Raw genomic sequence first — 20,389 nt, 5'->3', positions numbered from 1 at the left:
ATGTGCTTGTTTTGCAGTCTTGCATGTATGTTATCATCCAGTTGACGCTCGGAACCCGGCCAAGTCTATTTAATTTGAAAAGCAACAGGGGCGCAGTGCTGCTCAAAAATAAAGAATGCTGGCAGTCGCCTGGTATATACTAACTGTGTACGGCAGCACGGGATCCTAGAAAGTATTGAAATCGTCAGAACTGCTCTGGGCATCTTCATGTTGCCGACGTGCTCGCGTCGTTTGTGCATTAGCAGCTAAGCGACTGTCTTTCTTAGGAGGTTTTCTTTTGCCGGTGTACTGGCCTCGCTTGCGTATCCTCGGAGCCCTCACCCTGACTCTACGTCTCACTTCTGGGCCGGACAGACACACACATACACACTTCCACGTGTAGAACTCTATTTAATTTCAAAAGCAACAGGGGCACGCTGGTGGCGCTCAAACATAAAGAATGCTGGCAGTTACCTCCATTACGCCCTCTGGTGGTCGTTTGGAGTGTCAACTGAATGATAACATGCATACATGAGCGCACGATCACCCCCCACCCTACCCAGAAGGGGGTGGGTTACAGCTGATTTCACCCTACAGTATTTTTAGTCGACCATTGAGAAACGTGTACCAAGTTTCATGAAAATCGCTCCAGCCATTTGGAAGCGATGATGAAACATACATACACACATTGACTTTTATATATACTATATCAATAGATTCTTTGCTCTGTTCAAAAAACACTTTTTCTTTCTGGCTCGCTTACAACCATTATGCTAATTAGCCTGCACAGCCATGTAGTGTGTTGCCAGTTGGTGAAAAGGAGGGATGGCCACAGCGGGCTTCGTGTTTCAGCCCACATTTCTCCCCTGGCTGGGGTTTAAAATTGTGTTTCTTGTCTGTTTTGTCTAATTTTGTGCAATTTATTTGCTTTAATGTTTCTTTTGTTTATTAGATACATTGATCTTTGTATTTATTTGATTATGTCCCATGTGTTTTGTGGGTGGCCCCCAAGGGGGCGGGGCCACCTATCAGGAACTGCCCTCCACTCTACATATTGGAGAGCTCTACATAATTCCTAGTGGGAGGGGGTGGCCTGTTTCTTGTGTTTTATGGTGCTTTTTTTTGCTTTTGTAATTTCCTGGATTTCCTTTGTTGTCTTTGGGTTTTGTGTCAGGACTTTGTTTGCTGTCTTAGGAGCTTCCTCTTAATTTATAATAATTCTTCTAGGTCCTTGTTGTATCTAGTCAGGGTTTTAATGGTAATCCCACCCCAGAGGGCAACTTTTTGGGGTCTTCTGTGCTTTTGGGACTCCTGAGTCATGACAGAAGGCTACCATCAGTTGGTTTATTTTGAAAAAAAAAAAACGCATTTTAGTTGCCACACATTTTCATTTTATTTCATTTAGCGTTGAAGTTTAGTTTCTGTTTTTCACTCAGCTTTTAGGTTAGTTTGTATTTTGATTAATTAAACGTTTCTCTATTCACTTTAATTATAGTTTTTGTAAGGAACAATTATCTTTGGTTTTGACTGTAATTTTCTCTCTCATCTCCTGGCCCTTGCGGCATGTTTTTTTTTTTTACAACTCTGTCTCTTACTTTTTAAGTGGAAGAACACTGTGCCAATTTTAACCCAGAAAAAAATAAAACATTGTTGTTTAAATACGAACACTAAGAGATTCACCAAGGTGGAAACAAGTGCTTTCTTAGCCCACAATGCTCGCCCTAACTGCAGTCAGCTCTGTGTACAGCAAACATCACTCTGTGCAAGACTCGGTCTGGGCTTTTTAGAGCAACTCATTAAAATGTTAGTTCAACCCGAGGGAGCCTCAGGTCAGTGAGAAAGAAGTAAGAGCTGATCTAATAAACGCTCACATTTGCTCAAGGTGTTTGACCAAACCACAAGAACATACAACATTTGACAAACCAGAGGAGACCCTTCAGTCCATCAAGCCCGTTTGTTAATCTAATAGTTCGGCTGTTCCAGTGACTCACACAGATTCTTCTTAAAGGTTGTCCAGGTTTCTGCTTTAACTCCTTGTCTCTATCGTTTGTTCCAGAGCCCCACAACTTTTTGCATAGAGAAACTGCTTCCTGGCTTCAGACTTAAATGCAATTCCACTTCATGTCCTCGAGTACGTGATTCACACTTAAGCTCAAAGAATGTTGCTGGATCATCTTTATCAATGCCTTTGAGGATTTTGAAGACTTGGGTGAGGTCCCCACGCAGTCTCCTCTGCTCGAGAATAAACAGGTCTGTCACCGTAGGACATGTCCTTAAGTCCCATGATGCTCCTGGTTGCACTCCTCTTGCTATGTCTTTCTTCTAGTGTGGTGACCAGAACTGCATACAATACTCCTGACGTGGTCTCACTAGTGTGTTTTATAGTTTGAGCACACAAGTTCTCCCACAATGGACAGCATACACTGAAGTCAATCGGGTGTTTATGCTTTGAAGTAACACTGCAACACAAACAAGTACAATTATACAAAATGCATATTTGTGTTTGTGGATGAGTGTAAACATTATGAGCACTCGCATATGAGGTGAATGACAACATCGACTCTCATAGCGATGGCACATGTCAAGATCAGGGGTATAATAGACAGTACGCTTACATTAGTTATGATGCAATGTTTTGAATGCAGAAGATATAGGAAAGAGTACTGTAAAGACTCGAGTGAGTTTGATAAGGGCCAAATCATCACTGCCAGATGACTGCGTCCGTGCATTTATGAAATGGCAAGGCTTCTGGGGGTGCTCACAGTTGGCCATAGTGACTCCCTGCTGAAAGTGATCTAAATAGGGAAGAACCACAAATCACAAAAAGGGAGTTGGGGGGCTAAAACTTCTGTGAGAGGTCAACAAGGGTATCCTGTCTGCAACGAGCTGACAGAGAGGCTACTGGGGCACAAAGCACAGACCATGTTCAGAATGTCTACAAGAATCACGTGTCATGACGCTCAGTGACTCAAACCCTGCTGTGTTTGGGACTTTATACCCATAGGACTCCACTCCACTAACAAAAGTGCCTAGAATTGGCACGTGGGCATGCAGCCAGAGTTTGGATCAATGGGAGAAGGTCATCTGGTCCAATGAATCCCGTTTTCTGTTGTATCATGTGGATGGCCAGAACGTACAGTACTGAGAGCATTGTTTCATACATATTTATATATATTGTGAACGCCTCCCGGGCACAGACAGGCAGACATGTTGTTTTTCACCCACCACACGTTTATTTACAAATATATTAACAAGTTCAAAAGTGCTCACACAACCCCCAAAGTCCTGGCCACACACAATGCCTTTCTTCGGGCCACATCCACACTCTCTTCCCCTGCTTCGTCCTCTCCTCACCCAACTCCAGCCCCGAATGAAGGGAGGCGGCCCCTTTTATTATCACCCGGATGTGCTCCAGGTGAGTTCCGGCAATCTCCCACCGTCACACCCCCGTGTGACAGAAGTGCTGAGGTCCAGGGCTCCAAAGGCATGGGGGCGCCCCCTGGCGGTGACCACGGGCCCCTACAGGGTGGAGCTTCAAAGCTCTGTACCCGGTGCCCCCAAAGTAACCAGTATGGTCGCCCGCAGATGGTCTGGGGAAAGGCGCAAGCCCTCCTCCGGTCCTCCTGGGCATCCCGGCCGGGTCGCCACCTTAGCCACCTCTGACAGTGCCCCACTGCCGGTGAAGACCACTCGGTAGGAGCGGCACGTCCCGCAAGGGCAGCTTACCCCCGAAGCGGGTCCTACTCCTGAGGTGCCAGGGTCCGGTCCCGTTATCCAAACAGGAATAGGGGCGGAGACGCCACCTGGACGCCACCACCTGGCGTCCTCCTGTGCCTCGCACAGGCCGCGCTCCCCCCTATTACCAGCACCCCGGGGCCCACTCCTTCGGCACCCCCTCTGAGGTTTTCGTGCCCCTTTGGTTGGAGCCACTCGCCCCTTCGTAGCCTCTGCCAGCCATGGCGGCACCCCCTCGCCAGCGGAGAGTTCTCCCGTCAGACGGTCCGTCTCATGAGGGCAGGTTTCCAACGAAGTGGGACCTATTGCACGTCCAGGGTCCGGCCCTGCAACAAACAGAAACAAGGGGGCAGAGCCGCTGCCTGGACACCCTTCCCTGGCATCCCACTGTGCCACGCACTGGCAGCGCTCCTCCCTCCGACCGGCACCCCGGCACTTGCCTGTTCAGCACCTCCTCCATGGGTTCCGTGTCCCTCCTGTCGACGGGACCGCCTATAGTCCTTTCCTCCCCGCTGACGTTGCGGGTTCCCTCTGCCCCTGCAGAGGGCGGCCAGCAACCGGATGTGAGCTGCCTGCCTCATGTCCTCCCATATCGGAGGAACCGGCATTCACCCTTCGATTCCTCCTGTCACTCTGGGACGCCCTGACGATCTGAGTCTCCTTATTGCATAAAAAGAGACTCCTTCCCGTCTGCGTCCCTGTAGAGTGGCGCGAGACTGCTGCCGACTCGGGACGGAGGGCGCTACGACCTGGGGCACTCAAAAGCCCATGTCCTGCCAGCACTCTCGCTGTCTCTCCCCTCATCACGCGCACAGCCCCCTGCGCCGCATCCACTGTCGGAGGTCTTCTTACTCGATGTTGATCGTTGGTATCACAGCCAATTTCGGCAGGCCCTCCTTTATGCTGTACGGGGACGGCTGTACTCACCTTCCCCGCCGTACACCTCCGACTGAAGAATCCAGCGTCGCGCCGTCTTATCGCTGTTAGCAGGTCTTCGATTGACGCGACTGCCTTCATCTCTAGGAACCACAAATCCGCCCAGAGGGCATGTAGCACCTGTGACACATGCTGCTCCGTGGGCTGAAGGCACGCCTCCAGCTCCAACAGAGCAGCCGGCAAAGACAGGAAGTTACCCAATGTGGAGCTCACCTGTCCGTCAGCTCCAGCTGCCAGCAACTTCCTGTGGGCCTCTTCCTCCGGCCCAATTGGGTCTCCCCCCGGCACACGATGGAGATTCCTTCGTCCCGCCTCTCTCCAGTCATTGGCGGGCACTCAAAACACACCATCCAACCGCATACCTGTCACAGGGGGGGAACTTCTAGTCCGTGGCCATTTTGGCTCCCCTCCTGCGGCGACAACGTGCTTGCTTGCAGCCTCGCTGGTTTTCGTGCTGCAGCGGCTCCTTTTCACCTGCTCCCGCAGGCGCCACCACGCTGTCGAAGCCCTGCTGACCAGCATGCATCCACCACTGACGCGGATCTGGGCTATCCCTGCCTACGAGATAGAACACACGTCCGCCCCCCCAGGGCCGGCTGCCAACAGGCAGGGAACTCACCTTCCGGGTCCTGTCTAACCGAGGAGACGTCCTCGGCATGGCCTCCTTAGACACGATGCCGTCCCGGGCGCCTCCAGCAACAGCGCACCCGCAGCAGCCTGCTGCAGTCCCGCTCCACATGCCGTCGATCTGTCCCAGGGGAAAATGGCTCTCCTACGGTCCATGGGGTACTTTTCCCCAGGGGGGCTGTGTGCACGTCATTTCCGCGGCACGTGGGTGGGGTCCCCTGCTGCGCTAGGGAGGCGTGACCACGGGGGGGGGCTGCGGTGGGCACTGCCTCCCCAGAGACAACCCATGCCCACCCTGCAAAATACTCTGTCTGTCCAATGAAAACTATGGAGAAGAATAACATTTGATTTTCACAGTTCACTTCGGCGCACATTTTGCAGCATGTTTTGAACCTGTTGACCGCATTCTTTAATTAAAACAGCGTATACGTTCCATTCTTCTTTTATTTTCTGGTTGGTAACACCAAAGGCTATGCATAGGTGGCTTATTAAAAAGTAGAGATTTTCAACTTCTGTCTCTCCACAAGCTGCTGGCTCCACGGTTGAGCCCAGCACTGCTGCTACCAACACGGAGCACAGCGCACCCACGTCGGGAACTGAAACTCCAAAAGATGTAGATAAGCCTACACAATCCTCCAGCTCTGCGCCCGTGTCGGGTACTCCAAACCTCTGCCTTCAACAAAATATACAGTCCGGTCTGCCTGACTTAAATATGGATAGCCCATCCCAGCCCATTTTAATTAATTATCACAAGCGTGCATTCGGAAAGACACTCGGATGTTTTAGTGTAAGCTAGTATCAGTTTCAACCATGGCTTGAATATTCTGTTGTCCGTGAGGCCAGCTTTTGCTTTGCCTGCCGCAAATCTAGTGTTTCCAATTCGGACCACGAGGACATATTCACCAAACATGGCTACACTAATTGGAAAAAAGCTCTAGAAAAAGACGTTGGTGGCTTCCACAAACACGCGTCTAGTATCCCGCACGTCAGAGCCATGTCTGCATGGCAAGAGTATCGGCGCCGGGCAGAGACGGGTGAAAGCATAGTTCAACTACTGGGTCCAACCCAGATAGAAAAGAATAGATATTATGTGAAAAGCATTGGGGAGGCCGTTCAGTTCCTTGCAGTCAATGAACTGGCTCTGCGTGGTCACAATCACGAAGGTGGGGAGGAGGGACTTTTCCTTAAGTTCTTTGATTACACAATCAAAAAAGATGCCAAACTTGCAGAAATTGTAAAATACATCCCAGACAATGCAAAATACACATCCAATGTAATTCAAAATGAAATAATTGAGACTCTTGCCAAAATGGTGGTAAAAGATATCAGGACCAAATATGAAAAAGCTGACTCTCCTGGACTTTGCATTAAAAGTGATGGTACCAGGGATCGCTGTAACATTGAGAATTTGTCTGTAGTGATTAGATTTGTCCAGAACTCCATCCCTGAAGAACACCTGATTGGCTTAATTGAACTGAATCAGCTTGATGCTGAATATATTTGTAACCAAATTCTGTCACATCTCTCTGAGTTAGGTTACAGCCCAGACAATTTAGTGTGTCAGTGTTTTGATGGTGCTTCTGTCATGTCTGGGGCAAGGGTGGTGTCCAGGCTTTGTTACAAAACAAAGTTGGTAAGTACATTCCATATGTACACTGCTACAACCACCAGCTCCATTTACCAGTGATACATGCAATGGAATCAGAACCTCTGGCTAAGAAGTTCTTTGACTGGTCAAATTCATTGAACACATTTTGTCACAGACATTATGTTTCACACACATACAATACACCCACACTGAAAAGACTTCTAGAAATACGATGGACCAGTCATTATGATGTCACAAAGTCCATTGTCAACAATGAGGAAGCTATAAGGGGGCTTCTCTCAGAGGTAGCAGAGGCTGACACTGCCCTTTTGACATTTGCATAGAGGCATGTGGTCTTTTGACCCAATTAAAAAAGCAGAATTTCTTCAATACAGGAAAATTCCTCCTTCATGTGCTTGGTGTGCTGAAACCAGCCAATGCAATTCTACAGGCACATGCAGTGGATTTGTGCACTGCTGGGGAGGTGGTGACAGCTTCACTGGCCACACTGAAGGAGATGAGATGCGACTCATTCTGGGAGGAGCATTTCTCTCAGTGTGAAAGTAGGCCTACCAATTCACTCAAAAGGAAACGGAAAGTTAATTCACAGCTTGATGATAGTATTGTCGTGTCTACGCTTGGGCATGGTGACTCTGATGAACAAATTGCTCCTAATCAGACTTTTAAAAGGGCTATGTTCAGCATTCTTGATAGAGCTATTGTGGAAATGGAGACAAGATTCTCTCAGAGAAATGTTGAATTATTGAGGGCCACATCGCTTCTCCTGCCAAAATCAGAATTATTTCTTGATCATTCTCTCCTGAAACCACTTCAGGCACTTGCAGGCACAGAGCAAAACAGCATGAGCTTGCAAAATGAAATTGCTGTGGCAAAAGCAATGTTGATCAATAAACTGCCAGCTGATGCTAATCTCTCTGAAGCATGCAAATGCATTCAGCAGTACAAAGAGGCCTTCCCTATGTTGCATTCACTATATGTCACAGCACTCATCATTGGTGTGTCTTCAGCTGCATGCGAAAGCTCTTTCCCTACTTTGAACCACATTCTCACTCCACTCCGCCAAACAATGCTGCATTCAAGGAAGAGAAATTTAGTCATTCTGGCACATGAGAAAAACATCACAGAAAATCTAGACATGAATGAATTTATTTCAGAATTTGCCAAGAGTAACTGCAGACTGGTCCTGTAGATAATATCCAGGTTAAACACTGGAAACTGATATCCTATAGCCTCCCTAATGACTACAATGAGCCACGTTTCTGTTCTTGCTCTCATATGTTGTATACATTTGACTTTATTGATATTTACCTTGTAGATGTAGTTCTATATTTGTTCACAAAAATAATAATACAAGTTCCATTGCCTCTGTTAATTTTATTGAACAATAGGTTATGATTTATGCCACAATTTTTGCTTTTATATGTTATATAAAACTATGTTGTTATTATTATTTGACCCCCTTACAAAAATGGGGGTGGATGGATGGATGGATATTTTTTGCCCCCAGACAAGCCAAATGCCCACCCACACATGATGTTCTGGTCACACCTCCTGGGCATCCCGGCTGGGTCGCCATCCCAGCCACCTCTGACAAATATATATTATGGCCGGCTTGTCATCCCGGCCAATACTCCCAGGCCACCAGATAGAGCCCTCCCTGCAGTATGGAGGTGCCCCGAAGACCAGCAGGGAATCATGGACAATGGAGTTTTTATCCACAGCCCTGCTGGATACCACAGGGGCCGCAAGAGGGAGCTGCAGGGAGAGGCAAGGAGTCGTATGTGCCCTATAACCCGGAAGTGCGTCATAGGAAGAGCAACGACAGAAGTGACATACTTCCAGGGTGAAGAAAAGGACTTGTACCTGACCCGGAAGTGATAAAGAATCACATGGACTGGGGATTGGGAACACTTCTGGGTCAGGGAAAATAAAAGGACTGTGGGAGCTCCCAGAGAGCGAGCTGAGCTGGGTGGAATGCTGGCAACGCATCTGGGAGTGGTGGAGAGTTTATTGTAATTATTGTTATTGTATTGAATGCGTATTGTGGAGGAGAGGGTGCTTTGTGTACTGTACTGTGAGAATAAAGTCAACTATTGGACTTTTTCCTGGTGTCTGGAGTCTTGGACAGGGGTTCAAGGGAGTGATACTGCCTCCTATCTGTCACAATATATATACACTGTGATACAATAATGACTCTCAAAGTCTTGCAAAGAGTTTGGGAATGACCCCGTATAATGTCATGGACAAAAGAGTTAAAAAAGTATAGACATTTGACAGATGTGGTTTGAACACAATGGATTTTTATACAGGAAATGAGGTGAACAGGACATCACAAGCAGATGGATGGAAGTGACGTCATCATTGAGGACCGGAAGTGATGTTATTATGGTGGGCCAGAAGTGACATCATCTCAGGTAGACGGAAGTGACGTCATCGTGGAAGGACCCGGAAAGTGACATCATCATGTGAGAGCCAGAAGTGACGTCATCTCGGGGGAGCCGGAAATATGGATGGTGAGTTATGGTTTGTCTTCTTTTGTTCTGTTGATGAAGACAAAGAGGCATTAGTACGTTCAATCAACCCTTTATCCCTTGTAGTATCCCTCACCTTAGGGCTTATTGGCTGCCTCCTAAGTGCTCGTGTGTGACAACACACATTGATATTGTCACCCATGCAGGTATGAGGGTCACATTCTGGGTTTGTGTGAGGTAAACACTACCACCCAGGGACACGGCTGGGTTTGCACAACTGCTGCCTGTCTTGTCTTAGAGAAGGCACCCATTGAGGGCAACTGAACCCACTCCTGCTGGCCCAGGAGCTTATTATTGTCACTCCAGGAAGATGGCGTCTCATTCAGGAGATGAGCCACTCAAATTACCAAACTCCTACCCTGGAACTTGACTGCTTGCCAAAGCTTATAAATTCAAAGCCAACGGACTGACATTTACATTGTTGTTGTTTTGTACTATCAGGCACTTGGTATTTTCAGTTTCTTTATTTTCCAAGTAAACAGAGCGGCCTGGCTATCACCCCAATGTGTCAACTCCTGTCCTTCCCTCAAATGATGACAAAAAGAAAAAGAAAAACTAGATACAATATATATGTATGTATCTATATACAGTGGTACCTCAGTATACGTCCTTAATCCGTTCCAGATCCTTTGACTTATACCAAACAGGACGTATACCAAACAAAATTTTCCCCATAAGAAATAAAGGGAAAATGATTAATCCATTCCCATGAAAAAAAATCCTATTGTTATTGGCATATTATACATTGATTTGGTTGTATGAAATAATTTAAACACTGCCTAATACAAAAATACATAAATACAAAAGCAATTAGATGAAATAAATGAAAATTTAACCTCAGAGAGCCTGCTGCGACCTGAAAGGTGCCCCTGCTGTTACAAGCCCCCAGTCAGCCTCTGTTCCCTTTTCAGCTCCAAGACAGAAGAACTCTGGGAATGCCCTTGAGTTACTTAGCCAGAGCAGAGGCTTGAACTCAATTAAAAACCCTGGAAAGGCCTGAAAATAGCTGTCCGCTGGTGGTCTCCATCCAACCTGAGAGAGCTTGAGAGGATCTGCTGAGAAGAATGGCAGAAAAATCCCAAAATGCAGGTGTGTGCAGAGCGTGTCGCATCAAATCCCAAGGAGACTCCAGGCTGGAATTACTGTCAAAGGGTCTTCACATTTCAACTGATTTTTAATAAAGTTGAAACAATTTCTAAAATCCCGATATCAAGTGTTGCTTGATGAGGGCAAAAATGAAGTGATTTTAGCACAAAGCTGCAACTCAACAAAATGAAGTGCAGGGGTCTGACCACTTTCTGAATCTGTGGTATATGGGAATCAGGAAGACGTGTTGACAGTGCAGCCCAAACTTTTCAGATACGCAGATGTGCGGCTCTGCACTTTTATTTCTCAGAATCGGATCAGTGAAGAGTTTTTTATACCTGCAGCGTAACATGACGGCACATCACTGAGCGCCACTGTCTGGTGACCCTGGGCACAGGGGTTCAAATCCCAGCCCAGCCACACTTTTTTGTCTTTGTAGGTTGTTTTATTCTGCTGCACCACAGACACTACAAGCTTAGGTTAAAGGATTTCTTTAAATCCCACAGTATGGATAAGCGTACCCTCTAATAGACGGGGGTCCATTGCAGATTTGGCTCTTCTCTTGTATTGCTAGGTCAGGCTGCGGTATATTAAACAGAATAAGACTCTGAGAAAGCAAACGGATGGATGAGTTTATGGCAGACAGCTGCTGGACACATGTTCACTTGTGCCATCTCTCCTGTGGCAGCATCTTTGGCGTATTACTGCCACCTGCTGTTCCCAATTTGTATTTGCTCTATTAGGACTGCAGCACTAAATTTAGTAGAAGCTTCTAACTTTTTGTGAAATATGTATCAAAGCTGAACGCTTAATTATTTTAGATGTCCTGGTAGCAGGTAAGGTTTAGAGCAATTATTGAACTAAAACAGGACATTTGTGCAGCTGAACTAAGGGGGCCTTGCTTGCCAGATCAGTTATGGAATAAAAAAGTATTTGCTATTCTCTAAACATATTGAAGTTGTGTAGTAAGAGGCACAATTCCTAACATGTCCTTCGGAGACGTGTGTTTATCTTATTTTTTGTAATTTGGTCCATCCTGCCCAGACAGGCCATTGTGTTATATTCATTCGACTTGTTTAGTCCAACTCCAGGTCACCAATGGCTGGAGCCAACCCTGGCAGCAGCGGCTAAGAGGTCATGGCAGGGCCTGCTCCCACAAACCCTCACTCATAGGGGACCAATTTAGAGTCATCAGTGGAACTCACCTGCGCAGGGACGCGGGGGAAATGTGCAAAGTCCACACAGACAACATGGCATTTGAACCCAAGACACTGGATCAGTGAGGCAGCAGAATTAAAGAGTGCTCCACCATACGTACACCGAGTAAATGTTTTGTTTTTACGGAGCCTTCAGAATATGTTCAGACTTCTTCACTGTTTCGACACTTTGTTATGTTGCAGCCTTGTGCTAACAGCGTTGAAACTGATTTTTTGCTTCATCAAAAACTCAATACCCCAGAATGAGAGAATGTTAGAAGTTCTTGCACATAAATTCAAAATGAAAAGCTCTAATATCCCATTGACACAAGTATTCGGACCCTTTTCCATGACACAAATTCCGCCTCAGGTGCCTCCCACTCAGTTGATCATCGTTGAGATGTTTCTACAACTTGTATGGAGTCCACCTGAGGCCAATTCAATGGATTATATGTGATCTGGAACGGCCCACCGCTGTCTGTAGAAGGTCCACAGCTGAGCAAATACCAAACTGTGAGGTCAAAGGACTTGCATTGTGTTAAAGCACAGACCTGGGGAAGGCTACAAAAACTTTCTGCAGCGTCGAAGGTTCCCAAGAGCACAGTGGCCTCCATAAGTCATAAATGGAAGGAGTTTGGAACAACCACATCTCTTCCTAGAGCTGACCACTCGCCCAGCCTGAGCAATGGTGGCAGAAGGGTCTTCTTAAGACCATGAAGAATCTGATGGTCATCTGATGTGTAGTTTTTTTGTAGTCTTGTGGTCCTGGAGGAATGTGGTTTTGTTTCACTATTTACTTATTAACTGTATATGGCTGAAATGACAATAAAATTGACTTGACAAAGAACCTGCAAGGAGATGAGCGAAACTAGAAGGACAACCACCGCGGCAACACTCCACTAATCTGGACTTGATGACATGTGTGGTCAAAATGTAACATCTTATTAAAGAAAGAAACGTCCTCTAACAGGACAAATCAGTAATCAGGCAGGAGAAAAGCCGCTCATTGTATCTTTTAATGACTCCTCTGCAAAATGCCTTGGACGGAGTATTCTTCAAAAGCAGTCCGTTACAGTCTGGTCAGATGATCAGAGAAACAAAGAACAGAAGTATAAACTACTGAATTCACATACAGTGGCAATCAATGTGTATATATTTTACTCTGGTTGGTTTATTGGTTTACACCCAAATGATTTATATAACTGTGGTGGGCTGGCACCCTGCCCAGGCTTTGTTCCTGCCTTGCGCCCTGTGCTGGCTGGGATTGGCTCCAGCAGACCCCCGTGACCCTGTTTTAGGATATAGCGGGTTGGAAAATGACTGACTGACTGATTTATACAGTATAAAGTAAAAGTCTATTATATTATATTCTGGTTCTTCTTATACCTTTTGAGATGAGCCACCATCATTGAATTTTCTGTGCATAATAACAACTGTCGATTCTTATTTATAGGACATCTAAAACAACAACAACATTTATTTATATAGCACATTTTCATACAAACAGTAGCTCAAAGTGCTTTACATAATAAAGAATAGAAAAATAAAAGACACAATAAGAAAACAAAATAAGTCAACATTAATTAACATAGAATAAGAGTAAGGTCCGATGGCCAGGGGGGACAGAAAAAAAAAACTCCAGACGGCTGGAGAAAAAAATAAAATCTGTAGGGATTCCGGACCATGAGACCGCCCAGTCCCCTCTGGGCATTCTACCTAACATAACATGACTTCTTAGTCATCCTTCAGCACATTTTGTATATTACGTTCCCCTTTCTTCTAGTATATTCTTTATTTACTTGACCATCTCAGTATTTTTCCTAAACCAATTCTTATATTTCAGTGTGCATTTTGTGGCTCACTTGATCTTTATCTCGTTTCTGACATTTATTAACCCTTTGTGCTATTTCTTAGACATGAATGCCATGTTACCCTAAAATTATTCTTCCACACAGGGTGGCTAGATGACACATGAATGTTTGTAACTAAAGGATCCTCAGACTAATGAGAAACAAGCTTCTCTGGTGTGAAGAAACCATAATATAACTGTTTGGCCTCAATTCTAAATGTCCCGTCTGGAAGAAACTGGGCACCGCTCATCACCTCCTCAATAGGTGAAGCATGGTGGTGGCAGCGTCATGTTCTGGGGTTGTTTTTCAGCAGCTGGGACTGGGGGACCACACAGGGTTGAGAGAAGACTGAATAGAGCAAAGTTGAGAGATATCCTTAGTGAAGCCCTGCTCTGAGTGCTCTGGACCTGCCACTGGGCCAAAGGCTCCCCTTCCAACAGGACAATGATTCACGGTGAAGAGGATTAGTAAACAGAAAAATGATCATCAATGAAGAGGACAAAAGTGACTTCAGATTTAGTCAGCACTTCAAGCCATGCTGGTCTTCCTGTCATCCCACTGTGGGAAACAGCCCGGACACAGACAGGCGTACACCGATAGTTCACCCAACACACGTTTATTATATGTAGCACCCACCTAGTTGGGTATTGGTAGGCCTAATAGTAAACGTGTTTATTTGATGCTAAGAGCGCGCGCGGCTTTCGGCGCCGCGGGAGAGCGGGAAGGGAACTCGCGCGCCAAGAGGTTGACACCTCACCTGTTGAAGAGAAAAAAACGCGGCTGCACAGTCGCGCGCTTTCCCTTTTTTTTAAGCGAATCAGAGCTCGGTGATAAGGACTTTTTGGAGGACCGCCACAGCCGCATTCCACAGAGGGCACAACTGGCATGCAATACGTCTGACATGATTTATCCCAGAAGGAGAAAATGCAAATAAGCAGGGTCAGAAATATCACAGGAGGCAACAACTAATCAGGGAACGCAAATAAATCCCGCATCAAGACGAAGCTGATGGCGTCATCCCAGACGGAGCTGTGAGATTCCTGTGTTTAACCAAGGAGGAAAATGAGAAGTGTGGGGAAACGTTCTGGAAGGACACCGTGAGTACACGTGAAGTTATGTACTGCATATGAGCTCCAACTAAGCGCGCCAACGATTTTTTTTATATATATATACCTATATATTTATTGTTGATTTCTATGTGTGAACCTTACTTGTGCTGAAACTCAAATTTAAGTTGAACTGTGATAATATCCCATAAGCGGTGTGTTTAAATAAATGTGTTTTATGTTTTTGTTTGTTGTTTTCTATCCATGATTGTGTGAAGTGCTTACATGGTGGTTGCATTCAAATAATTAATAAAAAGGAGTGAGTGTTTATAAATCATTACTTTGAAATAGTGTAACAATTATAAATAATAATTGTTTTCATTGGACCCATTGGTTATTAAAATTTATTGGGAGGTGTTTAATGTGAATCCCACCAGTGAAATTTCATCCTTGGTCATAGGTAACATTTTTTTATTGTTATTTACAAAGATGACACACATACAACCCCAGCACTCCCCCAAAGTCCAGGCCTTCCTCACACTGCCTTTCTCAAGTCCACCTTCACTCCACTTCTCTCCTCTTTCTCTCTTTCTCCCGACTCCAGCCATCGAATGGAGGAAGGTGGCCCCTTTTATCCTCACCCAGACGAGCTCCAGGTCCCTCCCGATAACCTTCTGCCGGTCCTCCCATGTGTGGCGGAAGTGCCGGCTGTGCACCTGGAAGCACTCCGGGTGGCCCTGGTCTTCTTCCCCCCAGCACTTATGGGTGTGGCAGAAATGCTGAGGGCCAGGGCTCCTCAGGCATTCAGGCGCCCCATGACGGTGACCACTGGCCCCTATAGGGTTGAGCTTCTAAGCTCTGTTCCCGTGGTCCCCAAAGCCACCAGGGCAGCTGCCCCCTCGTGGTCTGGACGAAGCGTAAGCCCTCCTCCGGTCCTTCCAGGCATCCTGACTAGGTGCCACCCCCAGGCGCTTGCCACACCAGTGAAAGAACAAAGTGAAAACGGCACAGGAGTTAGTGGCTTAGGGTCAACTCTGGGGATGTCCTGGAGTGGCCCAGCCAGAGCCTAGACTCGAACGTAACTGAACATCTCTGGAGAGACCTGAAAACAGCTGTCCACCGACAGACTCCATCCAACCTGAAATCCTGTTGGCGCTTTGACATTCTGGGGTACATCGAGTGTTGCGTAATGGGGGAAAAATGAAATGAAATATTTTAGCATAAGATAGCAAGTGTGAGAGAATAATTTGGAGGTCAAAACAGTTGAGTATTTTGGTTTGCAGTGCACATTGAAATATATAAACATTTGTTTCAGAAATGTCATGAAGAATACTACTGAAATGGTTAAGTAAAGAAAGACACAAATGTACTAGAAGAAAGGTTGATGTCATACACAAAATGTACTAAAAGATTATTAAGAGATCAGCAGATGTTCTGTAAAGAGCAAGACTGGATAATTGTCACATACACAGATTTCAAGGATAATAGCTGAACACAAGAGATACAAGGTAGAATAAACTTTTATTTCAATGAATTATTTGGGTGTAAACCAACAAACCACTCTGAGTAAATATATGCTTTAATCAGCATTGTTTTGTAAATTCGGTTTTCGATAAAACAGACCTCTACCCTTTTATTTATTTATTTAGACCATTCTGAACATATTCTATAACAGCCTATTGTGATAAATGCTTCCTCTTTGGCATTTGCTGAAGAGCTAACTAAGGACACAATGGACAGGTTTCATCCTGCTTGGTTTCTGACTCAAAGAGGTTTTTATCAAACTTGTCCTAGTAGAGGGTAAATTTCTTTCTTTAATTAAGATGTTGATTTTTTTCCACACGACCTAACAACCCCTGTACAAAGCGAAGGGCTCTGGCTCCTTTCCGAAGGCATTGTACTTGGCCCAGAGTGGAGAGGCCTGCTGTTGGTTCCGCCCATCCTGGTTTCTGGTTTCACCAGGATGACAGGAAGACCAGCCCGGCTCGAACTGCTGACTAAATCTGAAGTCACTTGTCCACTTTCGTCCTATTCATTGGTGACCATGCTTCTGTTTACTAAACCTTTTTACTGTAAATCATGGCAGGGTGTTGAATCATTTTGAGGAAGCGTTTGGCACAGAGCAGGAGGCCACACTGGATAGCATGGCAGTTTGTTACAAGAACTGGGCCAGATTGGAACTGAGTGGCCTTGGACTGTAGGAAGAGTTAAGTCACCAAAAGAAACTCTTGTCAGGTGGACACTCCACACGGAACTGGGAATCAAGCAGTGTTGCAGGTACTGGCAGGTAACAGATGTGTGGACAGATGTGTTTCTCTCTTTTTTAACAGGCCATAATATCCTTTCTACATTATCCCTTGAGAATTGGGCAGGAAGTAATCTGGTGCCAGCTTGGCCTGACGTGAGTGAGTGTGCCCTGTGATAATTAGGGTAACACATGAATCTTTGTAATATGGGAGGATAAACACAGGGAGAACATGCAAACTCCATGCAGAAGCTACTCCAGGTAACCGGACCCCCAAGCACTCGGTGCTGACAACAAGCAGAGAGGAAATACATCATTGAAGTTTACATGGATATGTGACAAAAAATGAATAATAAAAAGAAAGCAACACATAACTAAGAAAAATATTAGGTGCAGTGTAGCACTGAGCAAACCCTGCCGAATGTGATTCACCCTGAGTTTAGTAAAACTGGGGAAATGTCCAAGGACCTCACTGAATTCAGCGAAACAAATTGAAGTCAATAAGGAAGGAAGTAGTTTGAGGGGATTATAATGGCACAGGGGTCTTTCAAGTGTTCCTGAAGGGTCTTTTCATCTGATTGGCTGGCCCACCCCTGACTCAGCTGTCAAATGGCCAATCAGGGAGAGTCAGCTTGTTGGCCGAGGTCTCCAGGACTCTAACTGTGTCTGCTTGTCGACTCCTTTTCAGGTTCTACACTTAGCTTATAGACAGATGTTGTTGTTTTTCATTTATGTTAATTACTTTCTACATTGTTTGTGATGTATTTGAACAAATCTGTATCCTCATATCTGATAGTTCTGTATTTATTATCTAGTCTTACATTTTGCTTTGAGAGTTATTACGGTGCTCTGCGCTGCTCTTGGTGAGTAGCACTGTTTTTGATTTCTGAGGTGGCCATGACAGATTAGCCCTCCTGCTCTGTGCAGAGGATCACTTGTCATGTGTTTTTGACATCCATTGCACAGCCAACCTACCTGGAAGGGGGTCTTCCTGTCTCTACCTGTCTCTCTCTCTCTGTCTGAATTGCCTTTCTTGAGATTTCTTCCATTATTTTTTTCCTACAAGATTTTTTTTTTCTTGTCTTCTTAGGGACTCAAGGCTGTTAACAAACAGGGCCTGTTGAAGCCCAATGAGGCATTCCTTGTGTGATTTTGGGCCATACAAGAAATACATTGTTGTTGCAGGGAAACATGCCAACTATGCTGGTTGATTACATGAGCTCAGCTGTAAGGCAGCAGGGCTAACCACTGCACCACCATGCCTCCTTGTAATAGAATTAGTAGAATTAAATATCAGGACAGAAACATTTGTTGCAGACAGGAAGCATGAACTAACTTGCCCAAACTAAGGCTTTGACAAACTCAGCAAAATTCAAAGAACTCATTAGGGAAGGAGAAACTGAACAAGATAGAAGTATCCCTGATAGCTAGAGACATGTCTGCCTAAAATGTGACCTTGGCTGTGAGGCAGCAAGTGCGTCCTTAAGATAAAATGAATACAATTAAGTATCAAAGCAGTTAATATTTCTTGCAGACAGGGTGCATTAATTCACTAAGGTAGCCCCCAACACAGATTCAATAGCAGGTACTTCCACCTCTTGAACTGAAACGTCGTTTTTATTCCCCCGATCCTTCTGCTCGCTCTCTGCCGCTACTACAATATAATTGCAGCACTAAAGGACGTGGATTCTGCACTGCACAGCACTCTGGGTACTCCCATTAAAGGGCAGGCTCACGTATTCCACACCAGTCACAAGTCGAGAACACTAAAGACATTACCTGTAACACACAGATACGCTGACACATTTGCAGTTTCCTTCTGCGTGTGCATTTTGTGTTTTCACAAACTTTCCACTAATTGCACAGTGCCACAGAAATCCTTTGTGGTGATCATTAGAGATCACAACACACTTTTTTTTTTAATTTCATTCAAATCACACAACATTCCATATAAATAGATCATTTTGTACAAAAATAGGATCAAAACCAAGCAATCCCCACCCCTGAGAATGAGAGCAGGGCCGTCAGAGTAAAACTTAAAGCTAGTAAAAATAAGTAGATAAAGATAATCTCCAGGGGTCTGATAAGTTGTGGTCAGTTACAAACTGTGTAATTGTCTTTACAGTGTTAGATGTCGCCCCTGTGTGACAGGAGACCTATCCAAGTCTGGATTTAAAACACAATTAAAGTCCCCAGCCATTATAATTTTATGAGTGTTCACACTGGGAATGAATGCAAATACATTTTGGGTGAATTCCCTATCATCGACATTGGGTGCATAAACATTTATCAAAATCACTTTACAGTTAAATAAATTACCCATGACAATCACATAATTCCCTTTAGGATCTGATACTACAAATGAGACTGTCCTATGTATGAGAATTCCCACACCTCTAGTTTTTCTAGTCTTTTTGCAGCTGAAACTGATCCTTGCTTAGTAAGTGGGTCTCCTGTGAAAATACTATTTTTGCGTTTAAACCTGTTAGGTGAGAGAATACTTTCTTTCTCTTTAATTCATGATTCAGGCCTTTAACATTCCAGCTCACAAAGTTAACTGTCCCCTCATGGAGACACTGATTCTGAATTTTTGATGTCATTTTGTAGTCTTAACTGAAAGTGAGACAGCTTTGACCTAAATTTCCAATTTTCCCATGGGTTATTGCCATCAAGCAAATAAATTGGATTGGACTGCCAATACTGATGCTCTGTGCCAGAGAGGACAGAGCCAACTATACTTCCATAGAAGGCTGGCGTCCTTCAAAATCTGCAATAAGGTGCTGCAGATGTTCTATCAGACAGTTGTGGCGAGTGCCCTCTTCTACACAGTGATGTGCTGGGGAGGCAGCATAAAGAAGAGGGATGCCTCACGCCTGGACAAACTGGTGAGGAAGGCAGGCTCTATTGTAGGCACAGAGATGGACAGTTTGACATCCGTGGCAGAGCGACGGGCGCTGAGCAGGCTCCTGTCAATCATGGAGAATCCACTGAACAGGATCATCTCCAGGCAGAGGAGCAGCTTCAGCGACAGACTGCTGTCACCATCCTGCTCCACTGACAGACTGAGAAGATCATTCCTCCCCCACACTATGCGACTCTTCAATTCCACCCGGGGGGTAAACGCTAACATTATACAAAGTTATTGTCTGTCTGTTATACCTTCATTTTTATCACTCTATTTTTTTTTTTTTATCAGTATGCTGCTGCTGGATTATGTGAATTTCCCCTTGGGGTTAATAAAGTATCTATCTATCTATCTATCTATCTATCTATCTATCTATCTGAAGCCTATTGTTACATTGGCACTTATCATTATAAGGATTAAAAGGATAGATTAGATTTAGCTTGCTCTCTTTCTCCCCCAGTCCCCCAACCCCCCATTTTGCCTCCCCACGTGAGGCTGGACCCCACTTCACAAAGTCCCAGTCCTCTGACATACCTAGAGACAGAGCGCGTCCAAAACAAAACAAGCCCCCAGCAGCGGCATATGAGGATTAAAATTGAGATATTTATTGCCGATACAGTCTAAATGCTATAAACATAAAATAT

At 45.2% G+C, this 20,389-nt stretch overlaps 1 long non-coding RNA gene across 1 annotated transcript; it reads left to right on the top strand.

The window, feature by feature from the left end:
* The first annotated feature begins 9,301 nt into the window (after positions 1-9,301).
* Positions 9,302-14,838, top strand: LOC120541653. Its single transcript, XR_005636055.1, has 2 exons — positions 9,302-9,399; positions 13,655-14,838. It is a non-coding gene; the product is annotated as an uncharacterized LOC120541653 (long non-coding RNA).
* Positions 14,839-20,389: the final 5,551 nt, after the last annotated feature.

This window comes from Polypterus senegalus, chromosome 12 (genome assembly GCF_016835505.1).
Source record: "Polypterus senegalus isolate Bchr_013 chromosome 12, ASM1683550v1, whole genome shotgun sequence".
Taxonomy (NCBI): domain Eukaryota; kingdom Metazoa; phylum Chordata; class Cladistia; order Polypteriformes; family Polypteridae; genus Polypterus; species Polypterus senegalus.
This window is presented reverse-complemented; position numbering and strand designations above follow the sequence as displayed.